Below are 18,659 nucleotides of genomic sequence, written 5' to 3'. Positions count from 1 at the left end.
AAAAGGCTGACAAGTTGTGCTTAGAATAACTAGCCATGAAAAGGTATTCATTAAAAAGACTACTGAAAAGAAGTAGGGGGAGAATAAATGGTTCCTCCCACTACCATAAACCCCATGATTAACCGAAGAAATATTAGAAACCCTCAAGTGAAGGCCAACAGTCTTTTTCCAATAGTGAACTATGCCATTCTTTCCTTATTTTCTTCCTTCCTCCCTCCCTCCCTTCCTTTCTCTCTCTCTTTCTTTTTTATGAAACTAGTCTATTCTAAACCTAGAGCCCTGGGAAAAGTTTAGTGAACACACTGGAGTGAAGTTACTTTCCATGACAATGACAGTACCTTGGCCTCATGCAGATGAACGCTGTACATGGGCAGACCCCTGGCGTGCTCTATGAACTGATAATCAGCTTCTTCAGAAGCTATGCCACTGAGAATAAAAAGAAATAATATTACATTATGGTTGCTATGAATATATGCAAAAAAGAAGTGTTTAAAACAGAGCCAGGGGTGGCTAAGATTAGATAGCTTGGAGTAGAGGATGTAACCCAGGAAAGTTGGCAGAAGACTAGGAAATGGGAAAACAGCCTCAACTCTAGCATTTTTATTTTAAGATCATCTCATCTAGTGCAGCACCTGTGACTTAGTGAGTAGGGCACCGGCCCCATAGACCGAGGGTGGTGGGTTTAAACCCGGCCCCAGACAAACGGCAACAAAAAAGAGCCAGGCGTTGTGGTGGGTGCCTGTAGTCTCTGCTACTCAGGAGGCTGAGGCAAAAGAATAGCCTAAGCCCAAAAGCTTTAGGTTGCTGTGAGCTCTGACACCATGGCACTCTACTAAGGGTGACAGAGTAAGACACTATCTCTGAAAAAAAAAGTAAATAAAAAAGATCCTCTCATCTTCACGTGCTAACAGCAATGAGTCACATACCTCCACCCTTATGATTTGTATGTTAAGAGAGTTGATTTTTATTATTTCTACTGGTGAAGAAAGCCACAGAATTAATGGGTATATGTTAACAGAGAATTTTTTTTAAGTGACTTCATTTCTATGATATAGAAAAATTCTTACTCCCTACTTTTATGTTGCTAGGACTGACCATAATGAACACTGAAATGACTTGCATTTCATTTTATACCTATGATAGATAATCACATTCTGTCCACACTACAAATATTTCTATTCTTAACCATAACTCAACAAATTTTAAGCCCATAGAGAACAAGTCCATATTCCATTAATCTTTATATTCTCCAAGGCATTTCAGTACCTGATAATTCATATTAGAACTACACAATAAAGACCTGTTGATTACAACTTAAACCACAGTAACATTTTCAGAGTGAAATGTTGTATTTATTTTTTAAAAAAAAGTCAAAAAATGTGGCCTGTTTTCTAATATGTGAAAGTTTCTTGCAGAACGTTTACAAAGTATTTTATAAATCTACAGTTTTCTTTTTTGTTGCAGGTTTTGGCCGGGGCTGGGCTTGAACAGACCACTTCCAGCATATGGGGCCGGCACAAACTCCTTTGAGCCACATGTATCGCCCTATAAATCTACAATTTTCAATGACAGAACAAATTATAACTGTGTAGCTAGGCTTTTAAAAACTTTTGTAAAAACCCATTCTCTTTTCACACAGATAGAAACATTCCCAAAGTATAATATGGTATTGAATTACTAATGTAATTTAAGTCATCTTTTAGCTAAGCCAAAGGAGTCATCTTGTGTGCACAAAGTAACATCTGTGTATTACTAGGTTTCTTCAGTGTTTTTTTTTTTATTTTTATTTTTTTGAGACAGAGTCTCACTCTGTTGCCCTAGCTAGAGTGCCATGGCTTTATCACAGCACACTGCAACCTCCAACTCCTGGGCTAAGTGAAAATGCTGCCTCAGTCTTCTAAGTACATGGACCTACAGTGTGAGCCATGAGGTATGGATAGTTTTTCTGTTTCTAGTAGAGACAGTGTCTTGCTCTTGCTCAGGATGGTTTGGAATGCCTCAGCTCAAACAGTCCTCCCAGCTTGGCCTCCCAGTGTGCTGGGATTACAGTGTGAGCCGCCACACCCAGCCCCACCTCCACATTTCTGTTGCTATTTCCCTGCATACATCACCACCTACAATTTTAATTCAAATCTCAATACCTTCTCCTTTCTTTTTTATTTACAAATCTCAATGCTTTGTTATCTCCCTGGCTTTTTACCACAATACTAAAAACCATTAAAAGGCAGAAGAAATAGAAATGCCAAACATGTATGTGTATATGCTTGTTTCCAGTGTGTATAGGTTAAAGGAAGAGGAGGTGTCCTAGGGAAAAGTGCATTCATCCAGTAAATGAAGCATTTGAACATGAGCATAGGGCCTCATATTACAGTCACCCAACCAATGACAGGAGATGTCAGGGGGTGCAGGTTGGCTTGATCAGAGCTAGGTTATCCAAAAAGAAAACTGGATAATCCCCAAAACTGTGCTCAAATGTCTACCAAGTGTTACAAGAGACCCTATTTAAATCTACCATGACCAGTCTCCCTCCAGGAAGCACAACAACATACATATGTGCTTTGTAGAAATTTACCACCAAGTCGTCCATCTCCTCGGTGTCAATGGTCCCAAAATAATAATCAGTATGTGACTTTATTTTGTTGACATCCTCATCATTCACATAGTTTCCACGTTCCGCCTGGATTGTGTAGGATTCCAGGAGGGCACGAGTCACAGGGGGACAGGGCAGGCACCCAGAAACAATGTGTACCCGGATCTGGAGGCATAGGAGGTATCTGTGAGGAACAAAGGGAGAAAAATTAGTTAAGACTGCAGCACTTCTAATCCTTCAATGCTGATGTCCCTTTGGAAAGAAATATACAATATAGACCCGCATCATATCCATAGAAAAAAGGGTATTCTCTATGAAGAAGCCTTCTCTCACTCCTTGGCCTCCTAACCTTTGGTTTATTTACAGAAACTGAGTTTCAAAGGCTAATGAATAGAATGGTAATGTTATTTATTTGTGGTTTTTTTTTCTTTTGATATAGAGTCATGTTGTTTTGCCCTTGGTAGAGTACCGTGCCATCACAGCAACCTCCAACTCATGGGCTTAAATGATTCTCTTGCCTTAGCCTCCCAAGTAGCTGGGATTACAGGCACCGACCACAATTCCTGGCCTTTTGTTGTTGTTGTTGCAGTTGTTGTTGTTTACGTTTCCTGGGGTGGGTTCAAACCCGGCACACTCGGTGTACGTGGGTGGCACTGTAACTAACCACTGTACTACCGGCACCAACCCTAGAACGGAAATTCTTAACTGCTGTTCTGGTCATACTCGATGATTACTGTTAGAATAAAGTAAAAATGCCAATCACATCAACTGTCTTCTTAGATTTAAAATGTTAACAAACATTTGCTTGCCATTCTAAAGTTCTGAAGATTAATGAAATTTTAAAAATAATGAGAGTCTTAATCATTGGCTAGAAGAAGCTAGGGTTACCCTTCTTTATCATCTCTACCCACTTCACGTTACTTTCTTTTTTTCCTAAAAGAACTTTAACAATTATAAGAAATCCCTACTTTGAAGCCCTTACTTGTCTACTCAGTCCAGCTAAAGAGGTGCCTCACTCAGTTTAGTAGAAAAGGCATGGGCTTCGGAGCCAGGAAGAGCTGGCTCTCTATGACTTAGTGCCATGTTAACTCACTTGCCTAAGGTGAATCTCCTACCTATAAGAGGAGAAGAACTTGACATTCTTTTGAAAGGAAGGGTAAAAATTATATAACATTAATTACATACCTGCCTGGGAATCAATAACTTAGGAAGTTATAAGAATTATTTGCCATAATAGTTATTCTTATTTAATGTTCCAAGTGATGGACTACATGGACAGAAAGAATCTGAAAAGAAAAAAAATGAATTTTTGTTTTCCACCAAGTAACATGCAGAAACAAGAGATTTTAAGTGTATTAATTTTTTTTTTCTTTCAGGCAAATTACTGATCCTGCTGACGTCACCACCCATACTCTGAAATCAATGGCCATACCCTCATTCCCAAAGATCTTTTGGAGACTACCATTCCTATTAGCAGCTAGCCAGCTTCACCTTATGGACATTTTTGCCCGGCCTAGGTTTGGGAGCCCAGTCTTCTTCCTGCTCTCTACACAAGATGGTCAAATGGGAAGTGCTGGTGCAACTGATCTAGATTGTGTGCACAACCCAGCACACAATCTAGATCAGTTGCACCTGAATTACAACCCAAATCTTTCATCATGCAGGGCAGGGACTCTGCTTGCCATCATCATCCCTGTCCACGGGTAACAAAGTACTTGCTACATGACAATGCTTGATGATTTTCTGAAAGAATAGATGTTGTCTCTCTATCACTAACATTGAGAATTTCTGTGGCTTGCAGGAACACTATTTAGAATGAGGAGTAGATGCTTCCTCAACCCATACAACAATATGAGCATCAGAGGACTTACTTTAGGAAATTAAATTTTAAACTATGGTTCCTGGTTAGCCTCAGATTCTTAGCAATGGTGCTAGTTCGCCACACTTTCTCATACTTTTATAACCCAACCACAAAGATTCCATCTCGTTGCTTCTCACATGGCTCCCATCCCATTTTCAAAGCATACCTCTAAGTCCTAAAAACTTCAGATAGAAATGTCAAGACATTTCTGAATTTTTAACTCCGTCTATTTCACACAGTGCTATGACACATTACTCTAAATAGTCTTCTTGGCTGCCTCAAAATGTTCACTCAAGTCATGAGAATGATTTCCATGGTGACATTTAAGTTGCCAGGCCACCAGGACAAGCAGGTGGTTGGTCTCAGGCTATACCACTAAAGTCTTTAGTGAACTCAGTAGACAGTATCTTTCCTCCCACTAGACAGGCAGACAGTTAAAGCCCCATTGATATAGAAAACCAAGGTCCTTACCAGTTCAATAAACTTGTAATCATGATCATCCCCCAAAATTACTACAAGGAGAATACACATAGAGAGTGTGTTGGGTCACAATGCCCCAACTGCAAGCATTCTTTACAGGTACTCCAGGGGCTTCTATGGGGAAGCTTCATTTTCTACACAAATAAAGGGGTCAGGTTTTGTGCTCTAAGCAGCTCATTGTGCATAACAAAAGCTCCTTTTCATTATTGACTCACTCAAGAAAATCCAATCAGAGCTTAATTAGTACATTCCTATTCAACAAGAAGTGGTAAAGAAAGAAAGAAAAAGAAAGACCCACCAGTTATCCAATTTTAGGAAGAACTCTCTTATCATTCCTTTTTTTTTTTTTTTTTTTGAATTGAGACAGAGTCTCAGTTTGTCACCCTTGGTAGAGTGCCATGGTGTCATAGCTTACAACAACTCTCTTGCCTCAGCCTCTCAAATAGCGGGAGTTACAGGCGCCCACCTCAAAGCCTGGCAACTTTTTTTTTCTTTCTTTTTTTAGCACGCCTGGGACGGGTTGGAACCCACCAGCCCCGGAGCCTGTGGCCGGCACCCTATCCACTGAGCTATGGACCACCCAGCCTGTCATTCCTTTCTGAAGGCATTATTGTGCACTCTTTAAAGTACCTCTCTAACCTGTTACTTGGCAACAAAATTGGCCTAGCAGAGCATCAAAGACACAGGAACCAGAGATGAGCATTTTTTCCCATAAGACCATCTAGTTTCTCAGAAGTGCATACACTGCACACAGTGACCTTGGCCACGAGATAAGCCATTTTAAAAGGCTGTACATAAAAATGACTGTCACAAAAAGGAAAACACTCTGTAGTTACCATTCAAATTCTCTCAGAAACAGTAAATATTCTCTTCTTACTAAACTGAGTCCTTTATTTGCAATTGAAGTGCAGTATGTCTTAATAGCCCACACACTCTCAGAGATGGAATTGGAATAGCTATTGACTCTACAAGGGAAAGCCTACTTCGTTTGGTGGTTTGGGTGGGGTCAGGGGACAAAAAATTACCAGTTCAATTGCCTCTTAAAAATAGTTTCATTTTTCCATCTCTATATCACCTTTGTTATGAGACTAGTGTACAGATACGTGAGTTCTAAAGTAAAAATCACCAGTATTAAAGTTTTGGAGATTAAACATCAGTGACTTTTTAAAAGAGCACATAGAAAACAAAGTTTCCCATTATAACATTTTTTTATGTTTCCATTTCTCAAATGGAAAAACCAAGAGCTAAAGGGAGTAAAATTTTTTGAAATTGACAACATTTCAAACTAATTGGGATTACTCAATTCTAAAGAAACTTTTAAAGCTTACCTTAATTAAAAACTGTTAGTTTTCAACCCTGAAATTACTACTATGCTCCCAGAAATAAATAAATGGTATACGGAAAGCTTAATTTAAAAATGCAAATATAAAGTACCTGGTAATACTCTCAGTCATCTGAGAAGCACATGATGGTTTTGACATTGAAGGTAAAAAGCCAGTTGCGATCTGTAAGAATTAAATATCATGATCATTTAAACAATCAATAGAATAACTTTTTGATAAAACTTAATCAAACGGTACAGACCAATCTCATTGCAGATCCATGTGCAGAATTTTATTTTGGTAAATGAATACAATTTACCAAACAAAAAGAAAATAAAAAATTAGAAATCAACTGCACAAATTACCCATAATTAATATTAATACATTCACTTCCTGAAAAATATTCATTTCTACTTTAATAAATGTTTATATGGTGATCCATTATGCAAACATTTTAATATGACCTCCAAGTAATAGTTTAGAAATAAGATTTCTTTTAATCACAGGATTTTCAGTTGCCAAATATTCTCTGCCATTTTCTTAAAAAAATGAAAATTAAAAAACAAAAAGCATTGCAAGATTTCTACTTTGTTGGGGGAAGGGAATACTACTACTCAGTGTATTACTAATAGGATGTAGTATTTGAATAAAGTGTGAAAGGGATACCAGAAAGGGGAAGGTTTGGTAAAACTTCACAATACTTAAAGACAACAAAATTGTTCCCCAGGCTTTATACAATAAGTTTAAGTATACTCAAATAACATCAAGTTTTCTGTGTTGTGATCTAAAGGATAATCATTCATATCATAAATGACTTCTTAAAAATAAATCTTACCATTTATGCATTAAAACTTAATGCTGTGATGTGTCTCATTTTGAATGCTCAAAATAATAAAACTATAGGGAAAGGGGCAGGTATTACTTTCCTAAGAGGATTCAAATCACTCCATTAGACTGAATTTAGAGTTCTGCTCCAAGTTCACAGGATTTTTAAATAAAAACAAGGCTGTGCATATACACCTTAAAAGATCTCGCCAGATCTCTAATTTCTTGACTTGAAGTTTGTTAAGTACCATCTTCTTCTTCAATGTGTCTTTTTATCTTTTTCTCCCTGCCAGCACACTCCCTTTCCTCTAACTCAATAGTCCACAAATAGTTTCTGAATGGCTACTGTGGACATATATGCACTTTTGCTGTATTTGAGGCACTACATCACTGTTCTACTAATAATGCCAATCCTACCAAAGTCAGATTTCAGGTTTACTTTACACATATAAAAATAGGATACTGGGATACAGGAGTTTTCTGAGTACTGTTAAATGTTATGTCTCTTGCCTTGCAGCACTTTGGTGACAGCATCAAGCATCCATGCATTGTGTATCAAAACATACTTTTTGGAGGTGACTGCCACTCCAGAATAAAGCAATGTCATCACAGGATTATGGTTTCATAATGTTTCCTTGTTGACTTTTTTCTAGGTATTAACACAGCACTTGAGTGCCTGGCTATGACTACAGGAACAAATTTCTAATAGAATGCCTATGTTTTCTAAAAGGTAATGAAATGTATCCATAACACTAGTCTTTTTCTAAAGTGACAAATACAAATTGTATATATTTCTGGTTCATGATAATATGTTGTAAAGTATGAATACATTCTGGGATGGCTAAATCAAGCAAATTAACATAGTTGTTAAACCTCAGATATGTTTTTGTGTTGAGGACACTCAAAATCTACTCCTAATCATTTTCAAGTTAAATTTTCATTTCATTTTATATTGCCACATCATCATTTTTACCCGGCTATATAGCAACAGACCTTCTAGCTATAAACAGTTTATATATTAATCATATGCAAGCATTCAACAGATGGAGTCTTTTCAGGTAACTTTGAGAAAATAAAGGTTTTAAAGGCAAATTTTCAACAAGAACAATGAGGTTGATATTTGTCAGAACTCAAAAATTAACGTTTATCTTCGCTAATTATCTTTTGACTGAAGCTACAATGAAATCTTGGCAGAGATGAGGCTTAGCCAACTGAGCTGGTTAGAGTGGTCATTTGAAGGCACTCGGAGAATCTATGGGTACATGGGAAGAAAGGAGCAAGCAGGCCTAACTATAAACCCAGATTCAAAGAGTAAAAACAGTGGCCCTTGTGGAACCAATGAGAAGTAAAGACAGTGAAGGTATCAGAGCCCTGGAAAAATGCTGGAGTCTTCCAGAACATCTGCAAACAGTGTACCTATTTTACTCTGGATCCACAGATATGCTGACTAAACTAATTACACGCTTCGAGATCAAAGCCACGCCAATAGCATATGTCTACTAAGAATCAAATTTACAAAAATCATCACATGATTGCATGTCTTCTTGCATAAGAAGACCATCTTCTCATTCTTTCCCAGAAAAACAAAGTCAGACACTGGGAGGGAACATTGAGGAATGTGAGTTTAGAACTTCCTCAAAAGAAAGAAGCCCCGTCTCAAGAGCACCTCCCCGGAGAACAAGGCTCTGCCTCCCTTCTTCACCCAGGGACGCCCGGGCCCACCGCCCACTCGGCTGCCGCCACCGCCGCCACCGCCGCCACCGCCGCCTCTTCCCCAGCGGCTCGCCCCTTTTCCGGGGGCCTCTGCCCCCTTCCTCCAGCCTCCGCTGTCTCTGCAGCCCCGCGCCCCCACGGAAGCCTCCAGTGGAGGCGGCGGCGACGCCTTTTACCCGGTGCCGTCTCCGCCGCAACTGCCTCGCCGCAGCCCCAGTGCCAGCCCTTCCCGGGGACGAGGCCGGCGAGCGCCGCCTCCTGGCCCAGGGCCTCCGTGGAGCACGCGCTGGCCTGAGGCGCCGCGGCGGTCCGACGTGCTCGGGGACGCGGTCCTCCAGCGCCTGCGCGACCGGTAGTGCCTGGAAGCGGCGTTCGGGACCCCGAGACGGGCCTGCCGGGTGCCACAGCGCACTCACGTTGGGCCCAACTTAGGCGAAGTGCGCGCACAGGTGCGCGAGGTACTGCGGGAGGCCGAGGCCGATGGCGCCGCCTGGGCCCTGCTGCACGCCAAAGCCGAGCTGCTGCGTGCCCAACTGGCCGAGCGGCTGCAACCACTCACCCAGGCCGCCTACCTGGGCGAGGTGCGGCGGAGGCTGGAGAGGGTCCGGCGCCGCTGGCTGAGGCTTCGCGAGATGGTTCGGGAATGGCAGGCCGAGCGGGAGGAGGTGGCCAAACTATCCGCCCCGGCAGCGCACAGCGCAGCGGATGGATGCTGTGCCAGGAACGGTCGTCGCGTGCGGTCAGGATGGCCAGACCGGTCCGGGACTCGCCGCTCGCCTCGCCGGGTCACGTGACGCGGTCACGTGGCGCGCAGTCGGAAACGGGTCTCCTGGAGGCTGAGGCGGCGAGGCGCGGGGGAGCCGCAGCGGTTGTCACCACCACAGCCCGGGAGGTGAGACTGACGTGGGGACTGTTGTCACCCGCCGCAGCGCTGGCGCCGTCCCACACCTGTATTCTATTTCCTAGGATTTTGAGTATTGTTGGATTGTATTCATTAGTGAAATTGGTGTGTGTGTGTGTGTCTTTTTCTTAATGGGTCCTTTTTATGGTTTTGGTATCAGAAAGATATTTGCTCCAGAGGATGAATTGGGAGTGTTCTTTCCTTCTCAATGTCTTTGAATGGATTCTGCGGCATAGGTATGAGCTCTTCTTTGAATGTTTGTTTAAATTCTGGTGTAAAATCATCTGGTCCAGGACTTTTTGTTGTCCTTATTAGAAGCTGTTTTATTTTTGCAATTACTGTGCTTGATATGGGTCTGTTGAAGAGTTCTAATTCTTCCTGGTTAAGTCTAGGCAGGTATTATGATTCCAGGTATTAGTCCATTTCCTTCACAATGTTAAATTTCTGGGCATAGCAATTTTTGTAGCAATCAGAGATAATCTCTTGTATTTCTGGGACATCTATTGTTATTTTCCCTCTTTCATTTCTCAGTAAAGTTATTAGAGATCTTACTTTTCTGTTTCTAGTTAGACTAGCCAAAGTTTTATCAATTTTTTTTATTTTTATCAATTTTATTTTTTATTTTATTTATTTTAAGGAACCAACTCTTTGTTTTCTTAATCTCCTGAATGGTTCTTTTCTTCTCAATTTCATTTTTTCTGCTCTGATTTTGGTTCTTTCCTTCTGCTAGGTTTGGGATTGGATAGCTCTTTCTTTTCCAGTTCCTAGAAATGATGCATTAGATTGTTGATTTGTGCCTTGTATTGTTATTGGCTGTGGGCATGTAATGCAATAAATTCCCCTCTTATGACTGCTTTCTCAGTATCCCGGAGGTTTTTCATCATCATTTTGTTAGACATATCTAATGATTTTCTCCTTTGTCTTCTCCTTGAAATAGTTGTGTTTCACATAAGATCATTTAGTTTTTATGATTTGGGGAATGAAAGTTTTTGTTGGAAATGAGTTCAACCTTGATTCCATAGTAGTCTGTAAGCTACAAGGTATAATTTCTATTCTTTTAAATTAGGCGAGGTTTGATTTGTGTCCTAGGATATGGTTAGTTTTGGAAAATTATTCATAAGCTAATGGGAAGAATGTGTATTTGGTAATATTGGGGTGGTATGTTTTGTAGCGTCATGTTAAAGTCGATTGTTTCTTTGCTCAGTTTGTGTTTGGAGGGTCTGTCCAGTTCTGTCAATAGGGTGTGAAGTCCCTAGAAATTATGCTGTTATAGGATATTATATTGTTCAGACTTGTTAGAGTTCATTTTGTAAATCTGGAAACATTTAATTAATTTGGGTGCATAAATACTTAGGATTGAGATGTCTTCTGGTATTGTTCCCTTGACCAGTATGTAGTGTACTTCATTTTTATCATTCCTTACCTTTTGTGGTTTGAAGCCCAATGTATCTTGAAATTGTGACCCCTGCTTTCTTTTGATTTCCATCTGCCTGAAATATTGATTATAATCCCTCAACCTGAGTCTTGTTTTGTCCTTAGCTGTTAGATATGTTACCTGAGGACAGCATAGAGTTGGCTTGTGCTTTTGATCCAGTCATCTGGTCTGTGTCTCATCAGTGGGTAATTCAAGCCATTCACTATGGCTTGACTATGATGGATTTGTGTTTGTCTTTTGTGAAGGTTGCCACCTACATTTATCACTTGTACCATTGAGGAAGTTAGGCTATGACCTTTAATTTCTGTGTGTCTTTGCTTGTGGTACATTGTTATGTTCGATGTGTAATATTACTCTGGAATACTTCCTGGACAGGGGGTCTTATAGTGGCAAATTTCTTCAATGTTTGTTTGCAAGGAAAACATTTGATATTATCCATTGAATATGAAACTTAGTTAATAGTTAAAAAAAAAGGGAAAATATTAAAAGTACATGTATTGCGTGGTCCGTAAGTAATGCTCCAGGATTAGGAAAAGCAAAATAAAAAGAAAAAACCTTTTCTTCCTAATGACAATAGGTGGCACTTCTTGGTTAAGAAGGGAAAAAAAAACCCAGTACTCTGTATTCTGCATCTGGTAGGGGTGGGATGTTATCAGCTGGTTGCCAAAGAGATCCAGTCTTGTTTTCCTGCTTCATTGATGTTATTCTGGGCTTGATCGCTAACTGTATGAGAGGTGAATCCCCATGGGGATTGATGGTAGAGGCAAATTCCTGAAGCTTATGCCAGACTATGAGGTGGGGAGGCGGGGAAGACTCTGCCATCCAACAGTTCCCTGCAGCCACAGATGGGGCAATGTCGTAGGCATAATCTGCTCACCTCTGCCCATGTGTCCAAGGAAGTCAGCCCTGGGGTAGTTCCAACTGCTGGAGTCAGAAGCATTAACATAATGGGATACTGTGAGGCTGCTCCAAGCTTGGCTCCCTTTGGTGTCTGCCAGCTCAAGGTTTTAGCATTATCCACACCTGCCTTGTCAGTCTCCAGTGTCAGCAGTGGGGACCAGGCTGCCAGGCCTCCCACTGAACAGGCTCCAGTACCAGATCTGCCCAGCCAGTGGCACTAAAATGATAGCCTGGGTTCAGGCCTCTGGCTTTGTCCCTAAGAGGCAGATTATACTCTCTCCAACCCTTCAACAAAAGGCCAGCTTCTGTGCACCTGAACGTCCTATGGGACCTATATTCTGGCTTGTTTCGTATCAGTCTTCAGGCATGGATGGACAGGCCCTCTCAGAGTTCAGTTCAATCCCCAGTCCACTCCTACAGAATGCCATGGTGGGGTGTGGGGAAATCACCTGCAAAATTAATCCCCCAGGGATTCCACATGCAGGCTCTCTCCCTGGGTTGCTGCAGTCCTTTGCATCTGCTTTTCATGCGTGCCTCTCACCCTTCTTAACTTTGCTCCTGGTGCTCCATTGTGTCTCACTGTGCCTTTGCAATGTTGTCTCTGGACAGCACAATCCAGATGGAGGCACCTACAGACTCCGCTCATCAGTTTTACTGAGAGCAGCTGATGAAGAAATGTCTCTAGTCTGTCATCATGGAGCCTCCCTTTCTGCATTCTTTTTAAAATCCATCTGGGTATTTATGGACTGAAAATAGATTAGAAGATTTTTTATATTTTCACAAAAATGAATGGATTATTTTGTTTCAACGTATTACTGGTGTAAAACTATTTCACGTTACATGGATCATTTTTGTGATGCTACAGTCCTGACTATAGGTATGCCCATCACTCATATGGTATTCACAGTACCCACTAGGTTGGCTTAGTCCATTTGCCTCCTTCCCACTACCCCTTTCCCTTGGTTGATTTCCACAGACTTTTACTTCCTTCTATGCACATGTGAGCTCATCAGTTAGCTCCAATTTAATAGTGACTGTATGTGGTGTTTGTTTTTCATTCTTGAGATATTTCACTTAGAAGTATGGTCTCTAGTGCCATACAGATTGTTGTAAAAGGTATTAATTTATCATTTTTTTGTGGTTGAGTGGTACTCCATGGAATACATGTACATTTAATTAGTCCACTCATGAATTTGTCAGCACTTGGTTTGTTTCCACATATTGGCAATAATGAATTGTGCTGCAGTAATCATTCAAATGCAGGTATCTTTTTGGTAAAATAATTTCTCTTCTTTTGGGGAAAAAAACAGTAGTGGGACTGCTGGGTCAAATTGTAGGTCTACTTTTAGTTCTTTGAGAAAACTTCATTCTCATTTTCATAGAAGTTTTACAAATTTGCACTCCAACAACAGCATACAAAAATGCCTTTCTCTCTGTGTCCATGTCAGCACCTGTTGATTTGGGAATTTTAATAAATTCCATTGTAACTGGAGTAAGGTGATAATGTCATTGTCAATTTAATTTGCATTACCCTAATAAGTCATGAAATTGAATATTTTTTTGCATGTTTACTGACCATTTTTTCTTATTTTTGAGAATTGTCTTTTCATGTTTTTTTGCCCACTTGTCTATAAGATGGTTTGTCTTTTCCTGTTGGTTGCTTGAGTTATTTGTCAATTCTAGTTACTAGTCCTTTATTGGAAGTGTAATTTGTGACTATTTCTTCCATTCTGTTGGTTGTCTGTTTTGATCTGTTAATTGTGTCTGTAGCAGTGCAGACGCTTTTTAGCTGAAACAAATCCCAGTTTTGGTTTTGCCATGATTGCCTTTGGGGTCTTTTTCTTAAATTCTTTGCCTAGAATCATATTTAGAAGAGCTTTTTCTACATTTTCCTCTAGAATATTTATGATTTTGTGCCATAAATCTTTTGTATATCCTGAGTTTGAGTGGTGAGAAGTAGTGGTCCTACTTCATTCTGGTGCATGTAACAATCTAATTTTCCCAGAGCCATTTATAAATATAAATAGGGCTTCTTTTCCCCGGTGTATGTTATTGCCTGCTTTGTCAAAGATAACTTTGTTGAAGGTAGGTGGTTTTATATCTGGGTCCCCCGTTCCATTGGTGTATTTCCATATTTTTGTAGAGATACCATGCTGTTTTTGTTAAACTACAAGGCTATAGTTTCATAGTATGGCTTCAAGTGTGGCACTGGGAGTCTTACAGATTTGTTCTTTTGGTTAAGATTCAGGCTCTTTTATGGCTCCAAACAAAGTATAAAATAATTTTTTTCTTTATCTGTGAATAAGATAGGAACTTATTGGCAACTTGGCAATAAGTTTGGCAACTTGATGGAGATCGCATTGCATTTATTAATCACTTTAGGTAGTATTGATATTTTAACATTATTGTTTCTACTAAGTCAGGATATTTGTTTATACCCTCTGCAACTTTGTTGTTCAGAGATTTATTGTTTTCCATGTTAGAGAAATTTTACTCTCTTACTTGCATGTAAGTATATCCCTACTTATTTTATTTTGTTTTTGTTTTTATGAATGTTACTTAGTCTTTGATTTGACTCCTGGCTTAACTGTCATTGTTATATAGAAATAGTATTAATTTATGTATATTGGCTTCTTATCCTAAGACTTGCTTAATTTATTAATTCCAGAAGACTCTTGGTAGAACCTTTGGGATTTTCTAGGTACAAGATTATATCATTGGGAAAAAGCGATGTTTGACCTCCACTTTACCAGTTTGGATACCTTTAATATTCTCCTCTTTTTTGTCTTGCCTAGGACTTCTAGCACTATGTCAAAAAAGAGTGGTGATAGTGGGAATCCTTGTCTTACTCTAGTTCTTATGGGCAATGCTTTCAACTTTTCTCCGTTGAATAAGTTAGTTGTGTGTTTTCCAAATATGACTTTTATAATTCTGAGATATTTTCTTTCTATGCCTAGTTTGTTCAGGGTTTTTATCATGCCTTGTTTGCTATCCTTGCATATGGAATGAAGTCATCTTGGCGCTTGATTTTTTTTTCTTTTTTTTAGTATACTGTTTTATTCAGACTGCTAGTTTTTGTTTTTGTTTTTGTTTTTATTTAGGGTTTTTGCACCTGTATTCATAAGGGCTATTGGTTTCTACTTTTCTTTTGTTATCACTGTGTCTTTCCCTGGCTTTTGTATGACTATAACATTAGCTTCATAGAATGAGTTGGGGAGGTTTCCCTTTTTCTCAATATTATGGAATAATTTCTATGTTATATATGCCCAGTATTCATCGTAGGTTTGACAGAATTCAGTTATGAGCATATCTTGTGCAGGGCTTCTCTTTTTTGACTAGATTTTTCCTTACTGGTTTAATCTCACTTTTCTTTCTTTTTTTTTGGTCTACTCAGTTTTCTTTCTTTCTGGTTCAGTGTTGGAGGTTGTGTGTTTCTAGGACCTTTTCTATTTTCTCTCTGTTCTGTAGATTATGTGCATAGCGATTTATCTAGTATTCCTGGATGATTTTTTTAATGAAAATTTTGAAATTATTAATGTTTTATTATACATATTGTAGTCTCTCAGAACTCAGGGGAAGGGGAAGGCCCCCCTCAAGTGAGGTAACAAACTTGCCATCAAAATTTAAATATAAATGGGTGGCGCCTGTGGCACCAGCCCCATATGCCGGAGGTGGCGGATTCAAACCCAGCCTTGGCCAAAAACTGAAAAAAAAAAAAAAAATTAAATATAACTGACAATGTTATCATTAGTCCTTAATTCCTGAGAATTTGAACGTAATTTCGTTTCTGTGAACTTAATAACAAATGCTTATAATTTTTAAAATTATATGTTTGAAAAGAAATTCAACATATCAACATTAATATGGTAGTAAGGCAAACCATCATCCAACTGTATGTCTGAAAATGTCTGTTTTCTACATTATGTGTATAGTGATTTATCTAGTATTCATGGATGGTGTTTATTTCTGCAGTATGTATTTCTGCAATGTTACCCTGTTCATTTCTGATTCAGCTTATTTGGTTCATTTTTCTTCTGTTCTTAAGTAAGAGCAAATTTCAAGTTCTCAGCTCTTTTCTTTCTCAGATAACCTTTCTATCATTTCCCTCTGTATTCTCCTTCTAGGATTCCTTTCTTAAATATATTGATCAACTTGATTGTGTCTAGTCAGTTTTATACTCTACTTTCAGTTTTCCTTTTTAAAATTTTGTTTCCGTGAATCAATCTGTATAACAAATATGTCTTCTTTTTTTCTTTTTTTTCTGATTCATTGATTCTGCTATTGTAATGCATAGTAAATATTTCAACTAAGGTATTAAATTTTTCAGGTCTGCAATTTAAATTGGGTACATTGTATAGTTTTTATCTCTTTGTCAATATCTCAGTTTCCTCAGGCATAATTTTGATGATTTTTATTCTCTGTGTAATTATTTGCATGTAGTGTATGTATAAGATGGTTATTTTTAATGCTTTTTTGAAAATGCAAAGACCTCCATTCCTCAAGGGTTAATTCCTAAAGATTTATTTTGTTCCAGTGGGACATGTTTTCTGTATTATCTGTATAACATGTAATCTTGTAGTAAGTTCAGATAATAGTGTTTTTGTAGTACACTGTTACATTACAAATTTACAATTTTATATTCTTTACTCAGAAGAAAGTGTTTCTACTTCATCTAAGTAAACATAAAAAATGTAAAGTCTCCATTTTTTCTTATATCTGAATAGTGTTCCATGGTATACATGTACCACAGTTTAATTTATTCAGGAGTTGATGGGCACTTGGTTTTCTTCCATGTCTTGGCAATTGTGAAATGAGATGCAATAAACATCCTGGTATAAGTGTCCTTATGGTAAAATAATTGTTTTTCTTCTGCATAGATACCTAGTAATGGGATTGTGAGATCAAATGGAAGGTACACTTTTAGTTGTTTGAGAATTCTCCATACTTCTTTCCATAGAGGTTGAATTGGTTTGCATTACCACCAGAAGTGCAAAAGTGTTCTTTTCTCTCTACATCCATGCCAACATCTGCAGATTTGGGATTTTATATTATGTGCTGACCTCACTGGAATTAGGCAATATCTGTAGAGGTTTTGATTTGCATTTCTCTGATGATTAGGGACAATGAGTCTTTGTTTATGTGTTTTTTGGCGATTCACGTGTCATCATCAGTGAAGTTTCTGTTCAGGTTTCTTCCCATCTCGTGAATGGGGTTGTTTGCTCTTTTTGTTGATTAATTTGAGTTCTCAGTAGATTCCAGTCATCAGCTTTTTGTCAGATTCATAGCATGCAAATACATTGCCCATTCTGAAAGCTGTCTCTTTGCTTTAGCTGTGGTACCTTTAGCTATGCAGAAGATTTTTTGCTTAATGACATATGATTTATTTATTTTTGATGTTTCCGCAACTGCCAAGGAAGTCTTGTTCATAAAATCTTTTCCCAGGTCTATTTGTGAAGAGTTTTCTTCAACTTTCTGTTAGAATTTTTGGTTTTGTGTCTTAAATGTAAATCTTTTATACAGCAGGACTCAATTTTTGTCAGTGGTAAGAGGTACTGATCCAATTTCAATCTTCTACATGTGGCTACCTAGTTCTCTAAGCACCATTTATTAAATAGTTATTCTTTTCTTCAGTGCTTTTGTTTTTCTTATCAAAGGTCAGATGATGATATGTGGCTGTGTTCATCCCTAGTTTCTCTATTCAATTCAATAGGTGTATACCTCTATTTTTTGCCAACCCAACACTATTTTGATAACTATAGACTTGTAGTACAAATTGAAGTCTGGTAATGTGATGCCTCCAGATGTAATGGATACCCGCAATACAAATTCTTTTTCCCTAAGAATTGTATTCGCTCGTTTTTTTTTTGTTGTTGTTTGTTTGTTTTTCTGGTTTTATATGAAACAAAGTACCATTTTTTGAAGTTCTTAAATATTACTTGGTGTTTTAATGGGAATTGCATTAATTCTGCAGATCACTTCGGGTAGTATGGACATTGTAGCAAGGTTGATTCTTCCCAGCCATGATGATTATAATGTTTTTTCATTTTTTAGCATCTTCTGCCATTTCTTTTCTTCGGAATTCATAATTGTCTTTATAGAGATCCTTCACATACATTGTTAGATATATTACAAGGTATTTAATTTTCCTTGGAGCTACAGTGAATTACATTAGGTCTTTGATTTGACTCTCAGCCAATTATTGGTATGTTATGAAGGCTACTAATTTTTGGACATTGATTCTGCATATCCAGACGTTACTGTATTTCTTGATCTCCTCTAATAGCTGTATAGTTGCGTCCCAGGGGCCTTCCAGGTATAAGATCATGTCATCTACAAAGAACAAGATTTTCCCTTCACTGTTCCCATTTGAATACCCTTGATCATTTTCTCTTGCCTGATTGCATTTGCTGGGACTACCAGCCCTATATTGAATGGCAGTGGTGACAGTAGACATCCATGTTTGGTTTCAGTGGTAAGTGGAACTGCCTTCAGTTTTACTGCATTCAATATGATATTGGCTGTGGGTTAGTGGTAGATGGGCTCTATCAGTTTAGAAAATGTCCCAACTATGACTATTTTCTTAAGTGTTCGTCTCACAAAAAGGATGCAGGATTTTGTCAAATGGGTTTTCT

This window comes from Nycticebus coucang, unplaced genomic scaffold (assembly GCF_027406575.1).
Source record: "Nycticebus coucang isolate mNycCou1 unplaced genomic scaffold, mNycCou1.pri scaffold_43, whole genome shotgun sequence".
Taxonomy (NCBI): Eukaryota; Metazoa; Chordata; class Mammalia; order Primates; family Lorisidae; genus Nycticebus; species Nycticebus coucang.
Note: the sequence above shows the minus strand (reverse complement) of the source record.